The sequence below is a fragment of the Mytilus trossulus genome, chromosome 9, assembly GCF_036588685.1.
Source record: "Mytilus trossulus isolate FHL-02 chromosome 9, PNRI_Mtr1.1.1.hap1, whole genome shotgun sequence".
NCBI lineage: Eukaryota > Metazoa > Mollusca > Bivalvia > Mytilida > Mytilidae > Mytilus > Mytilus trossulus.
The window spans coordinates 47595391-47611120 of record NC_086381.1 but is presented as its reverse complement, the minus strand read 5'-3'; positions in this window follow the sequence as shown (position 1 = coordinate 47611120).

Sequence of the window (15730 nt, the reverse complement as noted above, 5' to 3'; positions counted from 1 at the left end):
TTTACATTGTCTTATCGAGGCTTTGTATAGCTGACTATGCGGTATGGGCTTTGCTCATTGTTGAAGGCCGAACGGTGACTTATAGTTGTTAATGTCATTTTGGTCTTTTGTGGATAGTTGTATCATTGGCAATCATACCACATCTTCTTTTTTATATTATTTCCCATTTTTTGTAAATGTCGTAGTGTTGGTCAGATATGTTAGGTAGGCTTTCTCACATTGCACTATTTCCTCATTTTCTTCCATTGTCCTAGCAAATATCGATGACCATAAGATCTTTGTTAACCCCAACTGAATAGTCTTCATTCATTCTCATTTTTGGCTTTTTAGCTATAATATAAAATTGAGAATGGAAATGGGGAATGTGTCAAAGAGACAAAAACCGGACATTCAAAACAATCAGTTAAATAACCTGACCAGTCTTTTTTGTAACATACATGTACAATGTAATAAAGGATTGTTTACGATTGTGATATTCACTACAGAAAAGATCGACATTGTTTAAATAATTTTACATTTGCATTTGCACTGACAAAATGTATAAAATAAAATCCCAAAAATACCGAACTCTGAGGAAAACTTAAAACATAAAATCCCCAATCGAATGGCTAAATCACAAAAATCCGATATCCGAGGAAAATTAAAAATACAAAGTCCCAAATCAAACGGCCAAATCAAATGCGCAAACACATCAAACGAATGGATAACAACTGTCATATATCCCTGACTTGGTAGAGATATTTCTTTACGTAGAAAATAGTGGATACATGAATAAAAAATGTATCAAGTATATAGTAATCAGTGCACTATTTTTATTATAATAAAAAAAAACTGTAGTGAAAAGCAAATGGTTTTTTTTGTCGCCATTGATTATAACAAGCGTCTAGTACAGATTGTTAATTATATATTTTTTGATAAGGATAACAATGAACGTCCACTGGAGTGTAAAAAGAAATAATGCAGCATCTGGAATCAAAATTGACGACATTTTCTTTTTATAAATGTATAAGAATTATTATTGTTAACTACTATGTTCATGTTTTTTTTACGTCATAAATTGAACGAAACACATTCGTCAATAGTCGATCAAATTGAAATTGATTACTATATACACCGAGCGTTAGATCAACAGGAAACTCTTTCACGAAACAGTGTGGGGATATTTGTTTTATTCTTACATAGAAACACTGAAAGTTCTGATTAATTGATGGTTGGTGTGTGCCAACACAAGTTGAGTTCGAAATCTCAACCTGAGTATTTACTGGCTAGTGATTACAGTAAAACAACTACTTTTTTTTAGACCACTCATCCACCGACGACCCCTTCCCCACCCTATATTTACCAAGGGTGAAAAGAGCGGGAGTGGATCGTAACCCTTGGCTAGCGATGATGTAGAAGTAGTCGGGAAACAGAAATTAGAACATCAGAGGAACTGAAACATTGGGTACATGTATAAAATAATTACTAATAAAATTGAGAAAGGAAATGTTGAATATATCAAAGCGACAACCACCCGACCATAGAGCAGACAACAGCCGAAGGCAACCAATGGGTCTTCAATGTAGCGAGAATCCCCGCACCCGTAGGTGTCCTTTATCTGTTTAGATTTGTGAGTTAAATCAACTCACAATTAATGAGTAGAAACTGCTTACAAAAATGCAGCATAAGTGTGCTATAAATACGTAGGAATATAAGTTTAACTTTTATACCCCTTTATTAGGAAAATCAGAGTAAAACGTACAGTGTTGTCTTTAATAGATGACCAGAATTAGTGATTCCGTCATCGCATTTGCTTATAAACGAACCTAAATCATGGAGTTGATAGTGCAGTGGTAGAGCTTCCAGTTCATGCTAATGGAATCTAACCAGCTGAAAAATAGGTATGTCAAACGGCATTTATTAGTTAGGTCATTCTAAAGTCTAATTTAGCAGTCTTCAAATTAATTCGGCTGTTGATTGAAGTACAGCTTAAGCAAAACGCGAATGTTATAGACATTCGAAGCGGTTATATTAGAATATTTGAATATGGAAAACATCATAAAAAAGCAAAATACAAAATCAAAATCAAAACAAGATGCAAAGTCACTCAGCTTTGTTTATTGAAATGTTCTTAACATCAATGGATTATTCCGCTTTCATTACGATTACTGGACTAGTAAATTTTAGATATTAGGGAGCAACTACCATACACACAGAAAAATTAGTAGACGCAGTAATTCAAAACTCTTTTTTTTTGTCATCTGTAAATGTTTTTATAATAAAACTTAAATATCAATTATGTGATCATTTCAGAGCCAAATATATATTGCATATAGTTAAAAATGCATGGACAACCAGGGCACAAATATGGTCATTTGTTAAAAATGTCCAGTAACAAAACTTTCGAAAACTTTTCGAGAACTTTTCTTATCCCACGAATTGATTACCTAAGCTGTATTTGGCACAACCTTTTTAGAAATTTGGGTCCTCAATGTTCTACAATTTTGTACTTGTTTGGCATTATAACAATTAAGATCTGAGCGTCACTGATGAGTTTTATATAGAAGAAACGCGCGTCTGGCGTATTAAATTATATTCCTGGTACCTTTAATAACTAAATAAACTGTTTTACATTAGAAAAAGTCTCACTATGTTCATACTTTCCCTCTGCCTATCTTGAATATATTTTAGTTGCGCGTCCTTTAATTGTTAAAAGTTAAATTAATATGAAAGCAATTACATTTATACAATTGAACATGTTATATTTGCCAAACTACATGTATTACATTATTCTTAGAGATATAATAGTAATCAATAAATGATGTACGTTATGTAGGTGACATTTTTACACACACATGAGCTTTTGTTTGTAAGTGTAGACAAAGCATGTTCTACATTTACCATATGATTTGGCTAAAAACGGTGATGAGTACGGTTCTACTCTAGTAGGGAGATGAGATGGGTAGATTAATGATATAAGGGTCATCCTGACAGGCTTGAAGTGAGATGAAATGGTTTGATCGATGTTAAAAGAGTAAAAACTCTGACTACGAAACAAAGAACAGCGTTGTTTTAAATATGTGGAAAGGTTTTTTTTTCAATGAATTTTTACACTTTTCTTTTCCATAACATTTAGATGTCTTTTTGTCTAAAACATGAGTAATATGCACATGTATTAAAACGACAGGACTTCATCAATGTTTATAATCTCGTCAATCATTAAGATACAGACAAATCAAATAAAAAAACTAGAACTGAAGGAGGCACAATAATTCCAACAATAAGGGGACAAGGTCTGTACACAGCGCACGTAACCCTTTTTTGCGTTCATCACTCGTTATCCGAAATTCACACCGAACATGTTTTGCAGGTGCATATCTATCTTAGATTATTCAAATATTTATTTTAAGGTTTCACAAATATAAAAGGTAAATGCAATAATTGTAAACGTTTACAAATATCATATTATTACAATAAAAAGCGAAAATAACACGAAATAAAAGGCATGCAGCCGAAACGCTTTTCTGGATATACATTCCACAAGAATGCGCAAAGCCGAATATTTAAATACGTTTTTTTACACGAGTTGCAGAGATAAGTGATATTCATTTATCATAAACTGCCGTCTTCAGGATTGTAATTCATTGTATTAATACCTATTGTTCACAAAGTAATTGTTAGATATGCCATGGTTAACATTGTCAATTAGTATCGGTTGAATATTAATGGAAGCTCCATGAATGCATAAATAAATAGGGAAATGTCAGCATGAAAGTGGGCCTAATTTATTTTCATACATTTGTATAGTCCGTTTGATTTCTATAAATCTTCAGAAATTAATTCTTAAAAATTCATTTTTACTAATAAATATTTTTTTTCTTCATGTGTGTTAATGTATGATATTTACGAACTCTGACTATGAACATCATAATTTTGAATCAATAATCAAAAAAGTTACTCATTAGGTCTCTATGTTATTTCTTTTTAATTTAATATTAAATACTCAATGGAGTCAGTATTAGTAGTGTAACAGCCTTCCAATCAAAACAAAAACACTAGACATGTGCTTTAAACCTGTTTCAATGTACCATGTGATTTTACTCATTTAAATAACTCTGGTCATGTGATTACTGAGTTTTCTGTTTGCATGCTTTTGAATTTCTCATTGCATATAGAAAGCTCAGTAATCACATGACCAGAGTTATTTAAATGAATAAAGTCACATGGTACAAAAACAGGTTTTTTGATCAAAGGTTCAAAATTATGATTTTCATAGTCAGAGTTCGTATATATCATACATTAACACACATGAAGAAAAAAAATATTTATTAGTAAAAATGAATTTTTAAGAATTAATTTCTGAAGATTTATAGAAATCAAACGGACTATAGTAAATTATTGATGCAGACATTTTTAAAAATTTCTCAATCAAAGTTGAGAGTTAATGATATGTTTCAGTTCATTCTACATATATTTTCTAACATCATTTATTTTGACATTTTTTCTTTTTGGTTCTTTTGAAATACGTCAATACAAGGTTTAGGAATACAACATTTCCAAACCTTGTATATGTTGATGTTATAAACGTACAGATTTGACAATCGATAATTTCAGATGAGAAAAAAGAAAGAAAACAAAAAAAACAGTAACTTGTTGACCGTTTGTCGATTTTGTTATCTTACAAAATGTGAGAAAGATATAATAAAAAGGTAGAGCATGCTATATGAAAGGAGAAATTTAAATGTATTTTTTTTTTAATTGAGAAAACTAACTGTTTGATGGCAATGCAAACAATGCATACAATTTTTTCTAACTAAAACGTTATATGTCATGTAAACGTAGTTTCTTTTAAAGTAAAGTATTAACATTCAGCGAAAATGAACACACACAATCCTGATATACTGGCAATAAGTTGATGGGAAAGTACGGTGTTACAAAAAAGTTATCGAATATTAAAAATTCCAATCTGTGAACATTTATTCATTTGGTTTAATCGACGGTGAGAAAAGTTACGGCACTTGGTCACTGGTAGATAGTTGTCTCATCCTTAATCCAACCAAGGTGATCAAATACTTCTTTCTTCTTTTCCAATTTATATCGTCAAACTATGCCGATTTTAAACTAACAATTTTGAGGCATTTTAGAGTATAAGTAGTTGTATGAATTGATTTAAAGGAAGCCATTAAAATCATTTAAGAAACTTTGGATTGTATTGAGTTTTCAGCAAATATTAAAAGATCAGTTTATTCAAGAATGATCAACAAAAATTAACAATTCGCCCAAGAGGCTGTGTTATAAATTGTACACACATGTTTTTAAATTTGAACACTATTTATCAGTACTACCATTCAATTTATCAATAACCTTATGTTAATTAAGATGTGGGAATAACCGTTTGCCCATTGAGACGGGAAGGTGGCGCAAAATCCAAAGATCTGAAAGATTGTGTCACCTTTGCGTCTCAGCTGACATTGGTGGTGAATATCATGTCATGTAAATGTTTCAAAGATAAAAAAATGCAAATACTTACCACAATATTGTAATAAAAATGTAAATGTTATTAATTTAAAACAAGTATGTTTAACCCACAATATTGTTGAGGTTGATAAACTTTGTAGATTTATTAAATCTATATTCGTGAAAGTCTATCCTCTTGGTTGATACAATTATATGTTTATTTATCTCTTGTGTAAATATTTATCATATTAATGTGTATTAAACACATGCTATAGCATATATGTGTTATATATATTATTGTAATATCTTCTCTGTAACTATGTGTTTGGTTTATGAGAATAAAGATTATTCATTCATTCATTCACATTCTACTGTGTACGATTTCTATAATTTCACCATACAAATCCTATGGCTAGATGTGCTGCATACTGCGTCATCAATTTTGCCAAATGATGAACTGCATGTGTCATTTTCATGAACCATAAACAAACACACGTCTCGGGTGTTTAGTGAGTTAGGATTGTAATTGCAGTAGTCTTCACCATCAACTTTACCGCCGCCATTATCCCACATCGGGTTATTGTTAACAAGTCTACCATAAAGTGCCACTCTCTTTACTAAAAAGAAAAAAAATGCTAAAGATACATTAACCAAATAGGATTATTACATATCATATCTATAAAAAAAAATAGATAGAAGTTTTAAAATCTCGAAAGTTTTTACCAAATACTGTCAAGATGATATGTTTCAGAGATAGAAAATCTCTATTTAGAAAAAAAAAATCAAATGTTTTATAGTAAATAAGTAGTATATACATAAAAATGAAAATACCAAAAACGATTTGGCTTAGAAATGACAATCTAAATCTTTTATTACAAAATTAAATAAGTATGGTTATATCATATAGCAACTTTACCTGACCATATCGGGAAATAGGTATTTAGTCGGATCTAAACACGTACTTGTGATTTGGTTAAAACCGGGTTTGATATAAATATACGAAGAAATGTCGAAATGTTCATGACGTAATTAAATCCGTACTTCGGTAGGACGGTGCAAGCATACGATTTTTATTGCGTCTAACACTTTGAGAAGCGAATAATCTTTAACTTATTAGTTCAAATATTGTGTAACAACGTTAATTTTGAGCTATGAAAGTCAAGTGGCTCGAGCATTTTTCTGAGGAAGTTTTAAAAAATTGCAAAGAAATAATTTTACAGTGGGTTAGCTTTCATTAGTCTTCACTATCTATATATTAACAACTTTTGGTTATATTTATAATTTAGAATCATCATTGAAGGTGGCATGCGATTGCACAGTTAATTAATTATATTGATGTGCCATTTGTATGCAAGAGTGACATTCCGTTGTATTATGAGCCAATTCGAAAAAGTTATGCGATTATTCTCTCCCCTTAACAGGTTCATTATTTTATAAATAAGTTTACGTTTCTGATATAATTTTGAATAATTACAAAATGTATCAGTTCAATATATTTCAGTTTTTGTTATTGGTATATCAAAAACATTGATGTACGAATATAATTTCATCAATTGAAACGTTTAAAATGATTACATACCAATATAAAGAACCATTCATCCTTTTTGAAAAAGACTATGGACGAAAATTGTTTATCTTATCTTCTCTTAATGATAGATTGATAGGGAAATAAACCAGCGTTTTCTCATGGTAATCACAGAGAGGGACCGGCGAGCAATTTTTTAATTGTAGCTTTTTCAACGTCAAAACTATTTTCAACTAAAAACGAATGATACAAATATAAGGACTTTGATAGCTAAATCTACAATTTTTATTAGATATTATGACTTTTTATTGCAATAGATTATTATGCTATATAATCATATTTAAATTAGATTTACTATCCAGTTAATAATAACAATTGATCCAATTTTACTGCATCCGTATGCAAAATTCTGAAAGGTTTAGTTATATATTTACAGTCATGTGCAATACCCAAATATAAGAATCCAAATAATAATACATAGATCGAGGACCGATAATTGTTAACGCCTGTGCCATTTGATCTCAAGAGGACAGTTGTCTCATTGCCAATCACACCATACAATCTCATATCTATTATACGTGTTTCAACATTACAACAAGGAATTTGTTGAAAATCTGTAACAACGACAGAAAAGGGTGATGAATCAGGACTGATGTTTGTACGGTACTTTTCTAGATACACCTAATATTCTTGATCAGTTTATTGCCAGTGTGATATTTATTTAGTAACATAATGTCCTTTTTGAACAGAAACCTTTAAATCAAAATATTATTGTCATTCTACACAGTAGTAGCTAGACCCTATCATGTTTGTAACTATTATTACACGTTTAGCACTGTACCTACTCAGTTTACTGACATGTACTTACCTGCTTCAGGTTTGTTGTAATAATAGGTTTTGAACTGGTCATATAGACTGGACCTATTAAGCACGGGTAAGTGTGCACCTTCACATTTACAAGCTGCCAAGCTTTCATGCCATGTAAGAAACTCCGGATAGAACTTTACGCATGTGTTACTCCATGGTATAAGATCATATCCGCTCTGACAACCTACGACTAAATAAAAAAGGAATCAATGAAAAAACAGAAAGAAACCTGTTCTGTGTCCGGTTAAATTAACAAATTCTTTAAGTCTTGATTGAGTATATATGTTATTACATTGAATTTCATTATTAAGCATGTCTGTTTACGTACAAAACTAAGATAATTTCTTTCGAATGTAACGTGTCCCGTGATTGACTGACGTTGTTTTCTTTATCAGCTCATAGACATAAATTTGTCATGTGACTGTGCCGTCATCAACATTGTTTCATGATTGACTCCGGTTTGAAATGGAATTTTGAATTAAATTATGAGGAAGAAATGACTAATATTTTTTCTGTCTTTTCGAAATGTTGTGCACACTTTAAACTAACCAACAACGTGCTCTATTCAGTATTAACACAATTCACCAAGATATATTTTGTTACAGTTTTTTTCCCTAATTCTTAGCCGATTTAACATTTCTTAACCTGGTGATCATAAGGCAACCATGCCTGATGACTCATAGAAAGAATACATTTTTCAGATGTTGAGAAGAAGAAATAAGTTTCCCTGTATACTGCATACAGATTCATTTGAGAAAGTGAATCCAATACCAAATTTTGTGGAATACAAAATTTATCCTCTCTCGACTGTTACATTATAATATTTTTACCGTGCGGCGTTCCTCGCGTTCTAAATTTAAAAATTAAACTGTCTCGACTGGATAAATTTCGCATTATTCTCGATACACTGGTAGAGTATGTTCATACATACCTAATTTTTTTGCTGTAATGAGAAATGATACCACTCCTCGCACCTTGGCAATTTTGATTTGACACCGTAAGTGTACAATGTGATCCTGAGTTGTCATGCTGAATGGATCGGCATTTGGGATTAACGGAGCAGTGATGAGAACATTATGTTGCCGATCTCGCCTGTACTGTCCGTTCAATGTAATTGTCATAACTTGTTCCAGTATATTGAGAGTTGTACCAATTTGCACATGTTATAATTCCTGTAATAAGTATTAATGTAAATTCATTTTTGCAGTATTATAATTAAAGTTTGTGTTGGATTTTCACTTCAAGTCCTCTTCTTTCAGGTAAAGCTTATACACAATTTTCGCATTTTTTTTATGAGACACTTCGGTTATTAGAAGTTTTTGATGTAAAAATTTCATTCAAAGTATATGGAGAAGTTGAAACAAATAAAAAAATGAACATTTTCCAGGGTAAATAAGATAAAAAAAGGTTTTAGAAATGATGAAAAGGTTTTGGTCAGGTAAAGGCATAACTGTGAAAAAACAAATAAGGTTTTATTATATATAAACAATTTAAGATCAAAGGCCATTGCAACAAATTTCATTAATCCTTTTCAGCTTGAACCATGTAAAACAAACCTTCTTTTATTTCTGTATTTTGGTACTTAAACAAATGTGAAAATAGGAAGATGTGGTATAATTGACAATATAAAACAGGTCTCTGCAGGAGAACAAACGACATAGAAATAAACATATATTGTTTATCATACGGTCTGCGACAGTAAGCAAAACCAATACCTTATAGACAGATAAAAAATGACCCGAAATGTCGAAATGTAAAACGATTCATGCGAGAACATTGATGGAATAACCTGTGTACAAAATAATCAACTAAAACAACTACTAGTATGATATAGATATTAAACAACAAGCACCTAATTACAGGCTCATGACTTGAGATAAGAACATACATAATTGTTGCAAGGTATGATAATTTCAAAGGCGTCAAAGCCTTCATTAAAGAAGGACGAAACATACCAGAGGGACAGTCAAACAGACAAACAATAGTACACATGACACTACATAGAAATCTAAAGAATAAGCAACACACACCCGTCAAAAACTTTGGGTGGCCACAGGTGCCCCGGATGGGTAAGCAGATAACCTGTGACAGTGTTGTAACAATACAACATACGAATAAACTATCAAATATTCTAGATAAGTGTATTTTTAGGCTGGATATTTTTACCCTGATAGTTTTTGAAGATGGTTACGGTATGAATCACATGATGGATGTTAACATTATAAAGTATTTACGGACAAGTATTCTGTAACTTTTAAATTGTTATATAAAAATCATTCAGTAACAGATGACAACTAAATTTCTACCAATCTTTCGGTGAATGGTTTAACAAGCGTTATGCATGTTAAACATATTTTTAATTTATTAGAACGAAAAGAGTAAGATAAAATTGATGTGAAAGCCACAAATGCAACACATATAATGTGCATGTTTTATAAATTCCCAAATGCTGTTGCGTGTGCATTTCCAAAAACAAACGTTTACATACATTACTAAATATAATTCTATAAATACCTTGACATAAATAAAAATAATTTCGAAACTGTTGATACTGTTATATCACACATCTAGAAATCAGTTACTTTACGTCTATATTTAGTAACTTTTTCGTAATTTGAGTATCTAAGACAGGATCATAAATTATGTATATCATGTCATATTTATATGCTGTAAAAATATCATGTATTAGTTTGAAAAATAATGCTTTAGTTTCTAAGCGTAAATTTTTTTTTAAAGTTTTTTTTTGTAAACTTCTCAAAAATACAATTTCTCATCAGCAAAAAAAAAGCCTAATTAAAACTTTACATTTTATTCCTTCATTCTATTGGTATACCTTTGTTTTAATATTTTATACCTCGCTAGATAAATCATTTACAGAAGAAATAAAAACTAGTGTACTTATACTTACCGAAAACTTGAAAAAAATAAAACACTTGTAAAAGATAAACATTTGAAGTCATTTCTGTTTACTCTTTGACAAATAAGTGAAGACTGATTATATCTTCGATTGAGACAAAATACTTATACAAAGAACTATCGATTTAACTTCTAAAATTTCTTAGCCCACTTCAGATGATTCGCATTTCGGTAAACTACTGTTGCATTACATTACACAATTAAATTAGTTATCCTTAATAATATGGACATTTTAGTTGCTTAACAATATGGAATTAATAGAGGATTATGGATTTGGTAGACTACTTGGTGTTCGCTCTATTATACAAGCAAAATGTCTAATTGATATCGATACAAACTATTGACCAACAATAGTATTCTTAAAGTTGGGTTTATTTCTACTTCTAAATCTTGTATTCTCAATAGTTGTCTTAGTTATTAAAGGGGCACTAGCTACGAGATACATAAAAAATCTTAAGTAAGAATTTTTTTTTGTTCAATCAATAATGACAGTGAAATAGTGAAATAATAATTCGCTTTTAGCAGCCAAAATGGTTTAATTTTGTCAAATTAAGGTGGTATGGGTGTCTTCCTCCATCTTGGATTGTAAAAAACAGAGAACCAAAGGTCCAGATTTTCTATCAAGTTAGCAAAATTTGATGCAGGAATGCAGATAGTTAATGTGAATTTTCAGTTAAAAGAACCAATTTATAAGAAAAAAACTTATAAATATTGATATTTTTACAAATGATGATTATTTTTGGTTGTTTTAAAAAATAAATCAAATTGGCATTTTAAGGGGAGGTAACTCTAAAACGGTGCATTTTCTGAAGGATTCTACATGGAATTTTCCTATTTTGTATTTAAGCCTGATAAAACGTACGGTGAACCTATCTTTTCTTTTGATATTCTCAAAGCATTGTCTGAAAGCTATCTTTTCCTTAAGTATTTAACAATTCTATCATTTTGCTTAGTTTTTAATCACAAAATTGTGTTTTTTCCTGTATAATCCATACAAATTTTGTCATTTTGTCACGCCCTGCAGCTTAGGAAAATGCGCGGTGACCTATCATTTTATTACATTTTTCAACATATATCAATATATACTATGTTTCGGCAAAGTATGAACAAATTCTATCATTTTTATTTTAGACTCCCATACCACCTTAAGCGAAGAAACATTGATAATAACTCATTCACTTGCCAGTGAATTAGTCGACCTCATTAAATCCGTATTCATGTGAACTTCAATTTAACCCCTAGTTAGAGATTGACAACGCATGCATTATACGTGTACAGGTTATTCAAAGAAAAAGAATGTCAACAATGAAAGTGAAACTACGGTAAATCATTTGATTACTGTATCGATCTATATAAAATCGTTCTTATACGGTTAAAAACAATAATAAACATCAATTTTTAATTTATAAGATAAAATCAAACAGACATATAAAAATCCAATTGCACGTGTTGGTTTACATACAAGTCGATTTCCTTTGTTGCAAGCACTATCAAAACAACCCAAGAAAACAGACAATGTCGTGGCTTAATTTAAACCCTCCAATTTGTTCTGCTTTTATTGTTTCTTTATTTGTATACTGTCAATCCATAACAGTCTTTTTAAAAGCTTGTTATTTTTAAACAGAGTAGCAAACATCCTAAAAACTAAAAAGGTGTGACAAATTCTGTTTTATATTGAAAGAAAACTGTTCACATGCATATGATATTTGTTCATAAGCAGATAGCTATTATATTTTAATACCATATTTGGTATTTGTATTTGTTTTAGTTGACCGTCAATTATTGATGAAGAAATATCATCAGTTGTGAAAGTTTAAACTTACTATACTGATATACATTACTTAATCATAGATTTTCACTTAGAAACATTTTTTAATCATAACCTTACGTGATAATTACATATGCTAGTTATACTGCGGGTGTGCATGAAATTAATTGTTTGATACAGTGATTCCAAATTAGCTTCTTTTTGTATGACGTCTCAACACTATTATTGCGCAATAAAAAAAAAAACATTTTTAAAATATCTATTCCTAATATTGTGTTGTACTTATTTCCAAGGGCATCATCATTAATTTGTCTTGCTATATGCGGACATTATAACATTTATATAGTTACGTACTAAAGTACTGTGATAAAGAATTCCTCTCATGTGTTTCAAATGACAATGCCATGAATAAACAGTGCAAAACAACTGTTTACATCTCCCACTGTACCAATAATTAGTCTTGCGGTAATTTCAAATATACATTTAGCTTATAATTGATATATTCGTTACATATAACTAATGTGAGACCAGAATCTTGATAGGTTGAAATGCTACGAAAGCAGTGCTTTTAAAAATTAGTATCGTTTAATAACTCATTCTGATTCAAAAATGTATTTAAGCGAATGAAATGTAAAACTAATCGCTTATAAATTCAAATGAGGTTTATTTATTTGACATACAAGCCAAAACAGCAATGATGTTTGTATGCTTGTTTTTACATAATTGAATCTAACTGCCTACCAATATCGCACTTCTTTTTCAATACATCCCTTCTTAATAAGTCTATTCAAAATGTATGCATACAAAATACTACTGTCTGTGCTGAAAATTGATCTTATGCATTGACGAATCCATCAATATAAATATATTTAGCTATTATAACTACATGTTGATCGTTGTACTCTATTTCTTTACCTTTAAGTCGGTTTGTTTTGTTCACACATTGCTGTTAATAAAAAGGAAATGTATGTGGTTGTGAAACAATTGAGCGGTTAAGCTAGCTATAAAACCAGGTTAAATTATTTACCATTTTCTACATGTTCTATATCAAGAAATGCCTGTACCTAGTCAAGAATTTGACAGTTGTTTTCCTTTCGCGGGGAGGGTGCTAGTTGCTACATACCACGTTATGATGTTTCATGCTGATGTGAATTCTTATTTCTTTTCACAGAAAAAAGAAACTCCCAGTAGCAATACTCATCTTTGCTGATGCATAAGTGTTTAAAAAGTTATCAAAGGTACCACATGTACCAGGATTATAATTAAGTACGCCAGACTCGCGTTTTGTCTTTATAAAGACTCATCAGTGACGCTCAGTTCAAAATTTATTTATAAAACAAAACAAGTATAAAGTTGAAGAGCATTGAGGATCCAAAATTCCGAAAACAATTGTCAAAAACAGCTATTTGTATCTCAATCTCCTGTGGCGATTACTTGTTGAATAATTCAACTCTTACATGTACCTAAATATATTTTGATAGCAAAAGTGAAATTGTCCTGTAATGATCAAGAAAATATAAATTCCAGAATAAATATGATTTCAAGAAATTAAATTGATATATAGGTGTGTGATGCACTCGTTTTTCTAATTAGCTATCGGTTGATATAATATATGTCAAAGAGTAATGTTTCGATTGGAACTTACGAGATTGTAATTATTCATAGAAAAGTACGATCGGTACGTGAGGCCTTATTGTCATTATTCTTATTTCGTAACTTTTTCGATAATCGCTCACAGCTTATTAATAAGTCTAAGATGTTTCTTTATACGTACTTGCACCATACCTAATTAACGATGCTCAGGTATAAACAAATAAAATAATTGTAAAAAAGTCAATTTCATCGTTCAATGCATACATTGAGAAATTTTAATTATCTAGAAACATGCAGCACGTGCACAGGGGAGCATCATCTAAGTTAGATTTATGATGTGGTATAATTGCCAATGAGACAACTTTAAAAGGACACACAATGACACAAAAATTAACAACTATATGTCACCGAAATTCTGCTTTTGTAAAAACAAGCAAGTTGTTGCCATGAATACACTAAAAGTAAATATCTTGAACCATTGACCTACTGAGTATCTGATCTATGGAAAAGACTTGTTACAAACATATGCACATATATGACCCAAACAGTTGGCTTAGATTTGTTAGAAAGCAAGGAAAAGGGGATGGTAAAACGCATATATATTGCTATCTAAAATCAGATCTGATCCAGTTAAAAATCTAATTTTCAGGAAAAGAGCAGTAAAACTCACAAAACAAATCAGACTTTTACTTAACTTTCAAGAAGTTTTTAAAACAATTTGGGTCCTCTTTGTACAGCTCCTGTAAGTCTCTCATACTTTAGATTTTGCCATTTGATTAGGGACTTTCCGTTTTGAATTTTACACAGTGGTCGTCTTGTCAGCCACTGCACCAGCTAGATTTCTCGGCACCTTTTGCTGTCTACTTCCTTTTTGTTCGTCTTTTACGCTCTCTTTCCTAAATGCTTTTCAACTTCGTCCTTTATTTGGCCTTTTTAACTTTTTTGGATTCGAGCGTCACTGATGAGTTTTTTGTAGACGACACGCGCGTCTGGGGTATTTACAAAATCTAGTCCTGGTATCTATGATGAGTTTATTTAAGCTCCGTTACAACTATAATAACCTGTCTATCTGAGCTCTAAACACCTTGCCACACAATCAATCTGCTTTATTTCCATGTAGATATTTTAAATGTATGATTTTACTCAAACCTTCTGTGAGCTCCTGATGGTATTTATGCTATCAGGTATTATGGTATTACTTTTTCGTAGATTTTGATACAGGCAAACTAAAATTAGAGAACGGAAACTAATTGTTAAGACATACGTTTACATACTTACGGACGGACAACGGTAACACTTAATGCCTCCTCCGCTGCAGTTGGTGATATAAAAAAAAGTTCAGATGGATGTACTGAAATTGTACATACCCGACCATTACACAATTATCGCTACGATCCCTCTACGATCAAGTCGATCTGATCTTGCCGAGATCAGACTTAGATTGTGTATAGTTGATTTTTTCCAGCTAGTCGAGTTAAGATCGCGTAGAGATCGTGATGTGGTCGGAATTATCGAATATCAATTCAATTAGTGGTCGGGGTGGCATCGTGATGAAGTCATCAAGGGGTCGTGAATGGTCGGGTTAAGTTCATGTACAGTCGGATAGCAGTCGGGTAAGAATCTTA